Source organism: Rattus norvegicus, chromosome 16, assembly GCF_021556685.1.
Source record: "Rattus norvegicus strain SHRSP/BbbUtx chromosome 16, alternate assembly SHRSP_T2T, whole genome shotgun sequence".
Classification (NCBI taxonomy): Eukaryota; Metazoa; Chordata; class Mammalia; order Rodentia; family Muridae; genus Rattus; species Rattus norvegicus.
Genome location: NC_141549.1, coordinates 46,338,634 through 46,355,706, shown reverse-complemented (window position 1 = coordinate 46,355,706; position 17,073 = coordinate 46,338,634). Strand labels below are relative to the sequence as shown.

General features: G+C 38.1%; 1 protein-coding gene and 1 non-coding gene across 1 annotated transcript; one reads left to right on the top strand and one right to left on the bottom strand.

Moving 5' to 3' along the window:
• The window catches only part of Erich1 (glutamate-rich 1), a gene marked incomplete at its 5' end in the record, with an annotated part of 52,793,804 nt that overhangs the window by 37,308,657 nt on the left and 15,468,074 nt on the right, over positions 1–17,073 (bottom strand).
• Positions 15,056–15,187, top strand: LOC120097600 (small nucleolar RNA SNORA17). Its single transcript, XR_015640559.1, has one exon. It is a non-coding gene; the product is annotated as a small nucleolar RNA SNORA17 (small nucleolar RNA).

Genomic DNA, 17,073 nt, shown 5'->3' with positions numbered 1-17,073 from the left:
GCCGCATTCTGATGATTCATCATTGGACTCACAGGTATCTTTCAATCCTCAAGAGAAGTTTCTATTCATAGTAAATGGCAACTAATATAGAGATCCACAATGGGTCAAGGTGTAAATAATAAGAGAATATGCAATGCTCTCCATAAATGGGTCATCTATACAATACCCTTTGCTTCCAAGACTCAGGAACAATTTTAGAAAAGGGAGTGGAAAGAGTATGAGAGCCAAAGATGATGGATAGCTATAAGAAAACAGTGTCTTCTAGACACAGGAGATGCTAACTTAACAGACATCTAAACACAACAGAATCCAGTCATACTGAAAGAGGGTACCTTTGATTGTTCCTTTGAAGCTTAAGCCAAGTACTTCTTTTATTTTATTGGATATTTTTATTCACATTTCAAATGTTATCCCCTTTCCTGGTTTCCTGTCCATAAACCCCCTATCACACCCCCTGTCTCCCTTCCCTCATCCCCTTTCTTGTATGAGGGTGTTTCCCCACCCACCCACCCCCTCACACCTCCCCTCAAGTATTTTTGCTAATAAGCCACCAAGGTGTTGTAGATGGACTGTCACAAACCTTAAATCAGGGCTCTAACACTACCACACTTGATGTGGACTTGGGTGTCCACGCCAGCAGGTCAGTCTGTGCCCAGAGACAGAATAGGCTCCAACACCTTGCCTTGAGGCTTGCATAACTCAGTCACTACCAAGAGATAACTTGCTTTACCATCATGAGACCACATCCCAGTTTTCATTGCAAGCAAGTTGTGGCTGCTTTCTTCACCTAGAGACCTCACTGATGGCAGCACCTTGGAGGGTATAAATGCAAGTATAAACTCAAGGACTAAGTCTAAACTTTAGACATTTCAGTTCATAAGCAATCTGTAAAGGAACAGATTTAGATAATGCTGTTTGTATCTTTCTCAGACTTATCATCTAAATATTATCATTGGTTGATGGTTCCTGAGTTCATGATGCTGTGCTCCTCAGACTTATCACCTGAATATCATCATCTGTTGATAGTTCTTCTTTAGACTAATTTGTATCACAGTGACTGCAGTATGATGAATTCCTTCCAACTTCTGTAGACTCTTCACGTTCTCTAGTCAATGTTGGCCTTCTAAAACAGGGAGCCCCACAACACTGTTAATTTTCTCATTTATTATTTCATTTTATGATTTTAGACATATGTATGTAGGTGCTGGAAATTGAACTCTGGTCCTCTGAAAGAATTGCATGTTCTTTTAGCTAATGAGTCACCTGCCTACCCTCTCCTGCCTTTATTAATTTATTTCCAAATTGCTCATGAAATAGAGGACCATCTTGTGTCAAAACAATACAGGCATGAAGGTTGAAATAAAAGAAGCCAGCTGGTAGAAAGAATGAAAATGTCTCCCCATTAGAGTTTCCATGTAAGAAACAGAACAGATCTGTAAATGACCTACAAAGGACCAAAACTCAGATAATGAGGGGCTTTTGTGTATCTGTCTTCTGATGTCTCTAGCTCACTTCCATGCTCAGGAATGCCATTTTGTCTCTTTTAATAAACTACCCATAACTCTATAGTTATTTATATGTCCTTGTTCTAAGATATTGTCCTGGGGCATAAGAACCAGCAAGTATTAGCAGATGGACTCTGCTCTGCTTTGATAACACTCTGGCCCCTTTTAGGAAGCCTACTTTTAGATTGAGTATAGAGGGACATCTAATAAATTCTTTCCATTTTTATCTGCCTGAAATTCAAATTCCTGTTTCTGCATTCCTTTAACTAATATTGGGAGTCTAACCTTCATTTCTTGCAGGAGTCCATAATCCAGTCAATTTATCTAGGCAACAGATAATCCATACCATAATGGGAGGCATGGTTTGGCATCTTTAGTATATAATTTCTGGTAGACATACATATATCGGTACACTTGGTCTGATACATAAATTTATTTTCGCATTATCCTACTGTATTAGAACCTATTGTTGCCTCAAAATTCCAGTCTTCTGTCAATATCTATTTTAGCCAAGTTGTAAACCTATTTGCTATGAAATGCAACCCACGTTAGACCCAGTATCTCTTCCCTTAGAGTAACCTGGGCTTTCTCACTGATATGGAGTCCAGGAGATAGAGTAGCAATGCTGTCATTTCTTTGGAAGATATTCCAAATGAATTAGAGTTTATTTTATACAGAGAACTGTTTTCTGTGGGCTTGAGGGTTGTGGAATGCCCAGATTCATCTGAATTTCACCAAAATATCTTCAGTCAGGCTTCCACTTTCTTTTGGGAAATGTTCCATGACAAATGAGGCATGGCAAAGTTTGCATTCAATTTATGTTGTCATTTAACAAATCTAGGAACTGACTGTATCTGATTTCTGGCTGTGTCAGTTTTGTGGCTGCAAGATATCGTAATAGATGTTCTGTAATCTTCTACTCATGCCTTGAGCTGAGAATTTAAAACTCAGAGCTGGTCCTTTCCTGCTCTCCCCCTGCCGTTCTTCTCCCTTTTTAAACTCTCTCATATAATGAGAAATAGCCAGAGTTCTGTATTCTTCATTCCCTCCATAATGGTCTATCACAGGAGTCATTTCATCTGTCAAAACCTTCCCATGGACAGGCAGTTTATTTCAAGTGACTGAAGGTGATATTATGAGTAACTGTGTGCTATGGGCTACGTGTTTTCCATTTTTTAATGGCATTGGGATCATCCTTGTTTCAAAACCTGTGTTTACAACCAATCTCTAGCTTCCATCTATGAAGATTTTTTTTAACTACTGTAGTCTCAATACAGGTTAGAATTCAGTGTAAAAATAAAGTTTAGTATAAATATTTTTGAAGAAAAATATTAAATAGAAAAATAGAAAATACCCCTTATATTAAAGGTTAATGAATAGTTGAACCACTGGGGAATGTGTTGAAGTTGGGGCCTGGCTCTTTCTCCCAGCCCCATGCTCCCAGAAATAAGACTCAGACTCAAAATATATTTACACATACCTAGGTCATATAGCTAGGCTCTTCTATGACTAGAATTATACCTTAAGATAACCGATTTATTTTAGTCTACATTCCTTCTGTGACTGATTACCTGTGCTCAGACACCATGCATCTGTTTTCTCACATCTTCCCTGGGCAGGTCTCCCACCTGGCTCTATGCCAGAATTCTTCCTCCTCCTAGAGGTCTGACCTCCCATTTCCTGCCTAAGCCTCCAGGATAGCAGAGTAATTCCCCAACTATTGATGACAATCCCTTACGGAAATTTAAGAATTAGTGAAGATGAAGGCTCACAAATGAGGCAATTAAACGACAAATTTCTATGTGATCATTAGAAAAACTACAGGGAAAGAGACAAGAACATGGTCTGGGTCTTATGTTTACCTTGTAAATCTTACCCACGTGCAATTAATATGAGGGACCTCATTTGCATCCTGCATCCCAAGCCTGAGAGGACAAAGCTGTTAGCAATCTTCTTGAATCTCAATTTGATTGCCATTGGAATACCGCTTGAGCAAGACAGTTGATAAGGTTTCCCATCGTCCAAAAGTAAGCAGCGGCGTACAGACAGACCCAGGCACACACTAACCCAATGTCTTTTTAATGATAGCTGTAGGCTGTAAATATTTGACTCAACTTTTATAGTTTATATTTAGAAATCCTATCTCAGACAACTCCTAAATACATGATGCTGATTACTCCAAAACTATTTGACATTTATTCCCACTTTATTAATACTCTTAAATCATGAAAACATAGAGTATGTAGCTCATAACTAAACTGATCTTTGACATTCAGTCTTATATTTAATGAAGATGCAATTTTCTTTTCTAATGAACTCGTTATGTTACAGTCATGAATCAGTAATTACATATTATCATTAATATATTTGCATTTCAGGCAAGAGGGGGTAGGAAGAGGGTAGGAGTAAAATGGTAAAATATTTGCCTAACGTGCAAGTTCTGCGATTAATCCTCAGTAGAGAGAGAGAGAGGAGCGAGGAATATATATATATATATATATATATATGTATATATATATATATATATATATATATATATATGGAGAGAGAGAGAGAGAGTGAGAGAGAGACAGAGAATATGAATAAGGGAAATGACTGAGAATATGAATGAGGTATATTCCAAAGAACCCAATCTTTAACAGTATGCTAGGAAACATCCTATCCTCCTAAGCCACAAAAATTTTACTTTCTTTGAAATTTCTATGAAATACTATACCATAGATATTGATGTGATATCACAGTTTGACCGCTAATTAAAAGGATATCCAATTTGATGCATCTTGAAATATCGGATCTCACCTAAGAAGAAATTAATAATAAACAGACGGAATCTATAACTGTAAACTACTTTGAAGTTTAAGGGCATTCATCTCATTTTGGGCCCACTGTTGGAACAAAAGACATGTGTCAACTATCTTGCTCAACAACAGCATCCCGATGTCAATCAAATTGAGAGTCAGCTGAGTGCTCAGTGTGCATAGGCAACCTGAGAAGTATCGACCCCACACAAGCCATGAGAGGAAGCTTCATTGTCTTTCATGTTTTCTGATCCAAAGCTGCGTACACAGAAGCTAACCTCCTCTGTGTTTTATTATACTTGGTTACTTTTTATACTACCCACCTGTTAATTGAAAAAAAGAACTCAACAAATGGGAAAAGGGACATTATTTTTAAAGAAAATTATTTTAAAAAGGTATTCTAGGCATTTACATTAACCTTATTAATCATTGCTTAATAATATTCCCCAGGCACAAGTAAGAGATGAGTCACCTGACAGTGAAAATTCGGTTATAAGAGATTTAAAAGGTCTTGGGAAAGGGATAAGAGAATAATTGTTGTAAAAGACATTTAGATACTGTGCTAGCTTAGGAATTAAATAGCATTTCCTATGAATATTCTATCTGTATTTTTCATTTTTATTTTCATAAACTTTATAGAAAATGGAAGGGATCTTCTTGGTGAGATCTTCCTAAATGCAGTGTATTCCATCACTTGTCATGGTAGTGTGGAAACGCACTTTATCATATTGTCATGGATGCCCGTGTTAGCACACGATTGTAAAGTCACTGAAGTGGCCTCAGCATTCCCCTGGCATAAGGATTGCTGCTTCTCTACTACTTTTTTTCTCTTAAAAGGGCGGTTTGAACCAGTCTGTTGACCTACAGTTTAATCGTTGGAGTTCTCAGCATGAACTTCATTGGCTTTTTCAGCATTTTTAACGTGTTAATTTCCCAAGTACATCTGATAGAAATCAATTTCTGGAATAAAGTCTCTCAGTGTAATCAGGACACATATAATAAACTTAAGAACACAATTAGCCTTTATTAAGTACTTACTGTGTGCCAAACTCTACAGCCAACAATTTACAGGTATTGATTTACTTAGTTCTCAATGATTTCCTGAGTAAAAGGCTGTTATTATCCCCATTTTGCAGATATGGAAACAAAAACAGAAAAAAATGGTTTAGTAACTTGAGAAAGTACACACAGTAGGAACAGGCTGATTTGCTATTTAAACAGCTATGTTAATGAGAGGGCATTGGATTAACATAGAAATGAAACAGAGCAAAGAACAAAAGCCACTATGCCAGTCACAAAAATGCTTTTATAAGCATTGCCGTTTGTGCATGCACATTTGTTCATAAAATGTGCATTCTGAGAAACTCATATTGCAACAGCATGCACTGGGGATGCTTCATTGATTTATGTAGTTTCTACACGACTACACTTCTAGACGACTAATCACCTGTGAAGTTCCAGAATCCCTTAGTGATCTTTAGAAAATAAGTCTGGATTTTTATGGAGATTTTCAAGACACCCCACTACAATTATTCAGAAAATCTCCAGAACTGGGAATGAGACAAATGTGCTCCATTTGATTCCCACTGTCACTGAATGCAAGTCCAAAGATACTCATCTGCTTTGTTCCATCTATATCCTGGACCATTAGAACAATGTCTAGAAGATAGTGGATGTACAAAAAAATAAACAAATAATGGCATTAAATACTTCTCTTTTACCATCATTAAGAAGTGTACTTGATTTGTTCTAAATCTTAAAGTACAGGTTATTGGAATGGTAATGTAGAATGGAAAATGATTTCAAACTTGTGTCATTTAAATTGCCTATCCTTCTTTTCTAACCATCATTCACGTTCCTGCATTCTTAAGAAAGCTAAGATACAAGTCCAAGTGGACTAAAACCATTCCTTCATTAACGTGTCTTCTATGGAGACATGAAAAAAAGGTTCATTCATGCATTCAAACGATGAACACTTTAAAAATATTTCTGTAGTAGAAGTATTTGGATAAATATTTCCTTAGATAACATTCTTTGTGGTGAGTGTCAACATCATAGAGTGTACTTATGTAAATCCACATGGCTATTCACTCCACATCAACTCTTGATGCAATCAAGAGACATAGTAAGGTGATGGAGGCATGGCTTAGTAGTCAAGAGAGCACACGGTTCTTGCAGTGGATCTCAGCTCGGTTGCCCACATTAATGCTAGGCAGCTCAAAACTTCTGTAACTGTAGCTCTAAGGAATATATATATATACATATATATGTATATATATATGGAATATTGTAATTATTGTGTGACGATCTTAATAATATAATATAACATTGTATCTTATAGCAAACATTGTATAGGGGATATATTCTAGAATACAAGAAAAATTAGCATAGGTATATACTTTGAGAATTGTTTTATTTTATTATCAAATATTTTATACTTGATAGAATTATATGTTCAAATTGTATGTCAATATATATATGTATATTTAAAGATTTAGAACAAGCAAGTATATTATATTTCTTAATGATATACAGTATAAATATATGTGTATATATATACACATTTTTAAGGTAAAATATTGTAAGAACAGAAACATGATAAATCAGGCATGATGGTGGACATAATAGTACATGCCTGTATCCACAAGAACATTTTGGTCCAGGAGGGCAACCATGAAAACATAGGGAAGTGTCTTCTCAAATGAAACAAAGAGAGACAGGGAGAAAGAGACAGAAATTGAACATGGGCTCCACAAAGATTCTAGTGACATAACATTGTGGGTTATAATATACATTTTATAGGTAATATATTCTAGAATACAAGAAAAATTAACATAGTTGGTATATAATTTAGGAAGTGTTTTATCATACATTATCAATATTATATACTTGATAGAACTGTATGCTCAACACTTATATAGGACTATCTGCTCAGTGGACTTGTGACCCCCAGAACTATCACAACATATAAGTAATGCCCTGTGCTATGATGGTTCAGTGGCTATGATGTCAGTAAGCAACAGGTATTTTTAACCTCTGTTTTAATTTTATGGAACATAGTCATATATGTACTCTACCACTGACTATTACACCAATATGTGACAGAATACTTTAGTAATCAAAATACCATACAAGCTCCCACATATTAATTACTTTAAATCATTCATAAGTTATATGTATTTCCTGTAAAAACACTTGTGATAGACATCTTTAAATGTTTCCCAGTTACTAAAAGTAACTTTTCCAAAGGCATACTGTATAAAAGATGTATCAATGAATATATATGAGTATAATATATGGTCAATGAATACTTGCCACCTTTAATATATGACAAAGTGCATAAAGCTAGCAGTTGCCAAAGCTGGGGTTATGGTGATAACTAGCCATTGTTTAGGTGCTAATTTTATCCAGTAAACTATGGTTTGTAGTCTCACTACAATAGCAGTGAAGCATGACTGTTCACACAAGTGCCTGCCAAAAGTTGTTACTGTTACAAATATCATGGAAGCAACATAGAAGTAATGAGAGGGTGTCTGGGTTTGTTAGGTGTCTGAGACAATAACCTTAAAGCTAATATCTTAAAGCAGATCAGAGGAGGAAAGGCACTTTCAGAAACCAGAAAATGTATGCAGGGGCTGGGAAGGGCTGGCACATAAAGAGCTAGGATTTCATGGAGACCAAATTGTACTCATAGGCCAAAGCAAAAGGGATGTGGGACACTGGAAGCAGAGGCTAGAGAGGAGGGGCACAGTGTGTTGATTATGTACATTATGCAAATTGTATAGTTCACTCTTACCTCAGTGTAAGATTTTAGGAGGGATGTGATGTGATCGTATGTTTTATTAACTCTTGCTTGAGTCTGTACTTTCATGATAAGGATCATGATGCTAAACAGAACATTTCTAAAGCAAAGCAAAGCAAAACAAAACAAAACAACCAAAGCACCACTTGTTTCTATAACTGGGAATTTCTTCACTTCTTTAACTAGTTCATTTGTACCGGAAATAACACATGGAAGTTATGAGTACAGAACCCACATACGTTAAATACACAATTTTTACAAATAAATGTGATAAATATATAATTTAATTTTATAAAATCTTTACATCTTCCACTGAAATACACCTAAGGATATGTGACTGAGACACTGTTACGTTCCTAAATGTGCTATTTACAAAATGACTGTAAGCTACTTTTGGAACTATCTAAAACTACCTAATGTGTAACCATTGAATAATATTAACACATTCAAGTGTTTAAAGTATATTTATTGTAACTAACATGGTGGATACAGTAAAACACAAACAGGTTTATTAGGACATAAATCTGTGGTAGGATTCATAAACCGATTCATTTGTTATTTCAACCATGTTTTAAATATTGTAAACCAAAATGCAAAAAAATCATTATTTTAATGAAAGCAGAAAGGAAAGGATACTTACATGATCATGTATTATCAAATACTAAGAAAAACAGACTCTTGGATGCTAGTTCTTTGAAAAACTATCATCTAGAAAAAGAATGTGGCTACCTTTCGTGTGGGTGGTCGTTGTTCGTACCTCATTGATATAAACAAGTTGTCTTTTGGAGTTAAAAGTTAAAAAAAAAAAAAAAGAATCCGTGGCCTGTAGCTCCGGTTAAAGAGCATGCATCCTGCTCTAACAAAGAATTTTTCCGTTTCTCAGGCCAGCTGGAGATTGGCAGGAGAGCAGCGCTGAACTGTGCGAGTCGGCTCACGGTCCAGCAGCGCTCCCAGGAGGGCAATGGCAGGAATAGCAGCCTCACAGGCTGCTGGAGCAATGCGAGGAGCCACAAACCCAGACACTGATTGGGAAAGTAGCAGATGAGGCAAGGCAAGCAAGCACTTAGGATACAGGCCAGGGCCCGCAAGACATGTTTAATTTGGAGGCATCTAGTGGCCCCAGTAGCTTTTGACCGCCGAGAATGTTACATGAAACTAGAGAAGAAAGCAGAAGGAAGCGAGGGTGATTTATCTCCCCATAATAGGAAAATTGTCACATTTGAGTATGCAGGACACACACTTAAATATTTAGACTCCATGGTAACTGTTCTCTAATGCCAGTTTCATAAAGCTGTGCTACTGAACTGCCACCTATCTGGTTTGAGAATAAGAACGAAGAGATATTGTGATAATGAATTGCTGTCTTGCTGGTCAGTCTCTCTCTGGTAAATTTGGGGTACAGCAAAAATTATTCCCGGGGCATCAATAAACTGTACAGATTGTTAATTTATTATTATTGTTATATATATTAAGAGGCGAGGAAGAATCAGAGACAATATTGTTTTAGCAACATCAGATAGTAGGTATGATTAGATTCTCAGGCATACATATATATATGTAAAGAGAACTGCTGGATTCATCCTTATCTGAGGGTTCTGGTTTCCTGCCCTTCGCGGCTTTTTAGGCCAATTAATTAGTGTGCCCTGATAGTCATAGAACATGTTTGATGATGTTAGCCCAAAGCCTGTTGTTGAAGTGTGAGTTGATGTTAATCAAATTGTGATTAATGCCAAAGCCGATATAGTTTCAAAAAGTTATTTTTTTCTTACAAGCCACACGAACATTTGAATCCATAAACCGAAGATGAGTTATTTTTACATATTGTAAGTAGCTAATAGCTCCGAAGACTAATGTTTTATGAAGTACATACCTTAATGTCAAGCATAGGGCTTTACTTTGATAAAAGAGACCCGGTCTTTCCCCTTCGTAGAGCTTGGAGGATAAAATTTTAATTTCACAGCAATAATTGATTGTGGTTCATTTTCAGCTTGCTTTAGAATAAAGAGAAAAGTGGTCCAGGTTGTTTAAAGGTTTGGATAGAAAGTTAGATGTATACACATTGAGTTGGACAGCAGTTGAATAAGGGGATCTGTGGTAATAACAAGGCTCGAGCTGTGGTGACTAGGAGCTATAGTTAGGTCACAGTCACTGTGCATTACACAGGATTCCAATGCAACCTCACGTCAGGGGAGCAGGTGTTATTCACACTCGATCTCAGAAGCCCTGAGGCTAAGGTGCAATTTAAACCTACTGCCCAGCTCACACGAGTAAGAGGGCATGTTTTGATGTATCTCACTCACTTAAAAAATGTAGACAATGAAAGAGAGTTAGAAAGAAATAGCTAAAAGTATTAAAGACTTTGGCCCATAGAAATAGGGACTCCCAGAGATGGGTGTGGGAAGCATTGTGACGGAACACAGTAACTGTGGTCCTTGCCTCTACTTTTGTGTTATTTTTGCTAATTGCAGCCTTTGTCTCCTCAGAATGTTTCCCTGATTACACTTGAACCTGAAAGGTTAAGTTGTGTCAGAGACAAAGTTATGTGTAGTCTTTAAAAAGAAAGGTAGGTGTGTGTGTGTGTGTGTGTGTGTGTGCATGCGCATGTATGTTATAAGCTGATTCTATTCTATTCAGCCAAGAGCAAGACATCAGAAATTCTTAGCAGGAGGCAAATGTGTGGTCAGAACACGTTCCTGCAGTCAGAGGGTACTCAGCTGAAGGCTGCTTCGGACATGGGGGCAGAAAAAGCTTTGTTTCCTTTTGTTCACAATAAAATGCTGACACGGCTTTAATTATCATTTTATAAACAGTGGAGTTGGACCATCCCTTCACCATATGGGACCGGGAGTGATAAATATGCTAGATATTGGTTTTTAAAGAAAGGCAAATGTAAATGCAGAGTATACTCTTTGTACGCATCATATTTTTATGAGGCTGCTGAAGAGTAGCCGAGTGTTGAATCAAATCACGAATTCTCAAGGCCATCGTAATCAAAGTAGGAAAAGTATATATTTGCTCGGGGAAACATCTGTTAAGGAATTTCTCCAGAGTCTCATCAGGAGTTGGCAAGCTTTACAGCCTAAGCTACGCTTTCATTATTGGCTTGTCTGCAGACTGGTTTACATTTGGTGTCTTCCTATCGTTAATTCACTAGTAAAGAAATAAGCCTTTCAATGGTCTGCCTTTGTTAATAATGTCCCCTATGAAATTCAAATACGTAAGTAACTCGCTGGCTCATATTTTATTCAGTTGTTTTCTTGGTTATCTATGCACTTGAAGAGACTTCTGGAAAGGAGAGAAATAGTAAGAGGGAAAATTGAGCATGAACCTACCCATGATACCTTTGAAAATGCCAAGAGCTGTGTGCTTTAGTGCTTGGTTCACAGTCATCACAGCATCGTTTTGAGCATTTCACTATTATTTGGAATGAAACGCACAACAATAATTTTAGATCCCAGTAGGGATGACCTCCGGAGAAGCACATACTTTTATGAAACTATCAAACTGATAATCAGTTATTGTGATTTTTTGAATCTTCCCCCACAGACTTTTCTTTGGGAAGCTTGAAGTAGAAAGTGGGAGGTAGTTTACTAGTAGTAGCCCTTTGAAGGCCACACCTGCCCATGGTTCCTGCCCTAGCTCTCTGCTTCCAGACCATTTTGTGATCTCCTGGTCCTGCATCACATGTTCTTACCATCATGAACTGCGCTGCTTCCATTCTGCGATGCCTTTCTATTTTAATAGTTTATTAAAGCAGGGCAAGGCCACATTGCATCTGGGTCTGGAAGCAAAAAAGATGAATGCTTACTGCTTACACTTACCTTGCTTGTTCCTTTTTTTTTTCATTTAGAGCCATAGGCTGTGGAAAGATGCCACTCAGATTTAGTCTAAGTCTTCCTTCCCCATTTAACCTAATTTGAAAACTTTCTCACACATGAGTGTTGAGGTTTATCTTTAAGGACATTTTCGATCCTGTCAAGTTGAAAATCAATATAACCCACCTCGCTTTCCCAAAATGATACCAGATCCCTCTTAGAACATGAGCTAAAATAAACCCTTCCACCTTTAAGCTGTTTCTTCCAGGGGTTTTGTCATAGTAATGTAAGATGTAGTGGGCTTGACTTAATGCTGCTTGTATTATAATGTTAATTTGGGTCACCCAAACTGCTTATACAGTGTCCCCAAGACTGAGTGACCCTGCACCCCAGTTGGTTCTGATTGGTTAATAAAGATACCAGTAGCTAATGGCTGAGCAGGGCAGACAAAGGAGGGGCTTATAGGGTTCCCTGGCTTGGGATGGAGAAAAGAGACAGAAGGAGATCCACCATCCCTGGAGAAAGAGAAGGAGGAGAGGGAGGGAGAGGGGGGGAAAGGAAAGATGCCATGCCTAAGAACAGTGGAAGACAGGGACCCATAGCCAGCTTGTGAAGGAGCCAGGAGAGTGTTGCCCACTTGGGCAACCCTCTGGGTCCAGGGCAGTCAAGGTAGAATATAGAATTTAGTAAGTAATAACTTGGGATTATCAGCAGGAGGTGGATTAACCACATGGAGGTTAAGAAGAGGCCCATCTGTTACGCTGTTTAAGGCGTATCAAAAGATAAAGGCTGAAAAAAAAGATAAAGGCTGTGTGTGTGTGTTTCATTTCAGAACCCCTAACCTTAGCGTGGGTAGCAGAACCAAGCTGCCACCACCACTGGGATTTATATAGAAAAACTATTGCTACTGTAAGAAATGTAAGCTGGAATTAAAGTGTTTTCTGGAAAAGCCAAAGAGAAGAAAAGCACAAAAACCATCCTCTCTGACAGAGTTATATAAAAGATACATCATAAGTGGTGAGTATAATATCTGTCATGGAATTGTTGACCATATTTGATATTAAAGTCCATTGGTTCACATCCTGTTATTTTCACCTGTGTCTCCATTTTGTGCTTTCCATGTGTCACATATCCAACACAACGCTGTATTGAAACCCCTATCAATGACTGTGGTATAAAATATATTGGAGATTTGCAAGGAAATTATTTCTAATGCATTTGCTAAATAGTCTCTAAGACTCATGGATTAGAAATATGGAATAATAGTATCGTATCTTTCTTTAACACTTTACATAGTTAAACTCTTGCTATAACTCTATTCACTATTCACTATTTAAACAAGGACAATTTTTTTTTTTTTTATGCATGTAGCTCAGTATATAGGGCTTGCCTCTCACATTCAAAGCCTTGGGATAGATCTCCACCACGGGGCAAAAAAGGTAGTATTCTATCTGTGTAAAATATTAACCCACAGTTGTTGATGCTATTATTAGGTCTCTGTGATTGTTTAGGTCATCAATCTCTGGCAAGGCGCTTTCAGAATGCTTGATGATATTGCAAGCATCAAGCTGTGTTGCATTAAGAAGTGATGAATCTCTTTCCAGGTAAAGCTCTGGCCTTTGGCTATCATAATGTATCACCATTTTGTTTACAAATGGGCATCCACTCTGTTAAACGGCAATGGGGTGCGTGAGATCTGCCTAACAGGGAATGTTGGTATTTGCTAGTATCAGAACAAACAGTACAATCAGAAGTCCAGGGGAAATGGCCACAGTCACTTGTAAAATGAAGGGTTTTAGTACATTGAAATCTCTGTGGTCTGGCATTGAAATGACTAAAAATAATTTTTTAAATGGCTTGGTCATCACTAATATGCTTTACATATGTAAATTGATTTTTTTCCCTTTGTGGCAAATCAAACCCAGTGCTTCTCGGCTGTTCAATGTGTGTTCTACAATGAGCGTCACCAGAAGGTAAATATCTCATTTTAAAACTTCTATTCTCACTTCAAAATGGCTTTCAGGGTTCTACCTAGACAAAAATTTATGTCATTACACACACATCTGACAATTTACAGATTCCACATGAGTCTCTTTCAGACCTTTGTTTTTGATTCCTCAAACCACCAGCTATTAAGTATAACCATCATTTAGTACAGTTGTAAACAAAAAAAAAATCTTTTCTTTTTTAGGAAGTACAAACACTCAATGAAAATGACTTGATTTCCTCTTTTGCTGAATATTAAAAGGCAAATTTATGCTACTTTTATGCATCATTAAAAATAATCAAAGATGACATTTTGCACTTCTGGAGGAAGAAAACTGCCTGCCTGCTGTCACTCTTGATACAGCTTTTGCTATTCTGCCTCGGATTTGTTTTTCTCTACAGCAGCAACATTTTTTTCTATATATTTGTATCATAAATATGGTTAAGACTCCCTCTCTCTTTCCAGAAAAAAAATTCAAAAATTCAGAAGTCTGTAGAAACAGTATCATTACCACACCAGAAAATGTTGCCAAATCCTTAACAATTTGATACATTCATATATTCCAAAGGAAGGAAACATGACAGAAGAAACTACAGAATTTTGTCTGTCTTCATCTGTCTGCTCTTTCTTTATTCACTCCTGTTAGACTACTTATTAATTTCACTTCATGTTTTATTCATATTGATGTATGATTTATCCTTAATTATGTTGTATTTTTCTTAATGTTTATGTATACATGTATAATACATACCACTATGTAACTTGCTTTATTTCTCAGTATTCTACTGAATTTTTAAAGTGTTTTAATTTTTTAAAATTTATTTTATTTATATGAGTACACTGTAGCTGTCTTTAGGCATACCAGAAAAAGGCATTGGATCCCATGTTGTAAGTCACCAAGTGGTTGCTGGGAAATGAACTCGGGACCTCTGGAAGAGTAGTCAGTGCTCTTAACTGCTGAGTCATCTCTCTAGCTCCCATTCTACTGAGTTTTTACTCCTGGATTGCATGCAAGTTTTATATAATATGTGTATATAATTACATATTTAATTTCTTTTCTCTTGAATGTCAGCCTTCATATTTTGAGAATTTTCGAATCATGACTAAAGTTTCTTTTTCTTACATGGTTGTCATAAAGACATTCCATATCTGACCTTAGAGGCATTATGGGTGTGGCAACTGTGTCACATGTGTGTCAGTAGGTGGCAGAGAAGATAGAGGCTATGTCTGTGTTCAGTGTTCTGACCTACGAGCATCTGAATGATTAGTAGCCTAACATACCCTGAAAAAAAAGCAAGTTGGAGATGACCACCAGTCTGATATGAGGGGTCCTGGACAGGGAAGGAGCCTGACATGATCATTAGCCTGGCCTGGTGGGCTCCTAGGTTAGGGAACAAGCCAGAAACTAGAAGAACCCTACCTGGAATGACAGGTACTGGGCAAGAATGAGTCTGAGATAGAATATCTTTGGACAACCTGGTGGGCCAGATGAAGAGTGAGCCTAAGACGACTGACAGACTGGCACCATGGGGTCCTGAGCTAGCCTGAGATGACCCCCGGTAGTCCGGTGCTACTACTGCCAGGCCTGTAGGCAGACATGTAATAAATGACCCCTTCCCTTTGCCATAACACAAAGCACTCTTGAGACTGCTCCTGAGATAACCCCAGACACAAAGAGACCTTGGGCACCCTTAGGAGGAGCAAGTGCTAGAGAAATGAAAGGGAAAGAGAAACAGAAGGATATGTGCACAATGAAGAGAGACAGAACTGGAGATTTGAGGGTAGTAAGGAACAGCCCTATGTGAGTAGCTGCTGATGGCACTTGAGAGCACAGTGGGGACCTGGCTTGTGCTGCCACTAGGGGTCATGGCTGGGTCCTTGGCCCTACAGCAGAAGGGGGTCTGTTACCACCATAGGCCAGGGTCTGGGTCCCTGGTCTGGCTTGTCACTTGGGGACAAATTGATGTCTTAGGACTCTGCAAATCCGTCCCTACCTCACACCTGGGCATAACCGTTCCTACCCCACATCTGAGCATCATGGAAGAGCTGGCCCTGAAGGCATGAAAGCAAGAGAACTGACCATGTCCCTAGTTAGCTGCAGTACTCGAGGAAAGTGAGCCCATACACAGCAGGAGTTGTGGGTCAGCAAGCCGGAAGATAAGAAAAGCATAGGAGAGTTAGCCCAACCACTTGTCTCTAGGTGATGCGGATGAAGAAGTGATACCCTCCTCCCTGCTCTGTGACTAATCCCCTGCAGCAGGTGGAAGAGCTTGCCCTGGAGTCATGAAAACAGAAGAACTGGTCCTGCCTCTCACCAGCTGCAGCGCTCAAGAGGTTGGGCCCTGATCCTTGCCTGGGCAGCCTGTTAGAGTTGACCCTGAATGTGGTAGTTTTGGGTGAGCCTTACTGAAGACATAGGAGTGGGAGAGCACAGGCTTATCAGCTCAGATACCTCTCAGACCCAGATCCAGGTCTTTGATTTGACCAACCCCAACATCTACTTCATAGCTGAACTGCTGGAGTACATGAAGGGGCTGGTCCTATAGATTCCAAAACTAATCTCTATGACAAAGGGCAACAACAGTATATACAAGAGAAGTCCAAATGAAGATCCAGTATCTTTAGAGTAGAAGAAGTCAAAGGTCTCCTACCAGAACTGCAGTGAACATACGTATGTAAAGAGTTGTAGAGAAAAGGGTATACTGTGAGGCACACTGTGACACACTATAGCTTCTACAACAAGATATTTTCTATTTGGGAGTGGGGAGGTTTCAAGGGTAGAGGGTGGGTAGAGGGGAGAGAGCTGAACAGGATTGCGGAGCATGTTGTAAAACTAACAAAGAACCAGTAATAAGTTTTTTCTTTCTTTTTTTAAAAAGACATTCTATACTTTCGGTTAAGATGTGTAGATCTTTGATCCACCTAATATGGACTATAAGGTATATTTCTAATTTCACCATTATAAGTAAAGTAAAACCTGTTCTTACATGCGTATGTTGTTTGCTTATTTTTCATGACACCTCTGTCATGTGTGAGGGTTTCAAATAGTCACACATGTGTCTCTGCCTTCTTGATTCTTCTGCAATAGTGCAGCTTTACCTTATGGAAGAAAGCTTGGTGTCTGTTAGGGCAAGACATACAGAACCAGAGCAAGCTCATATGGCAT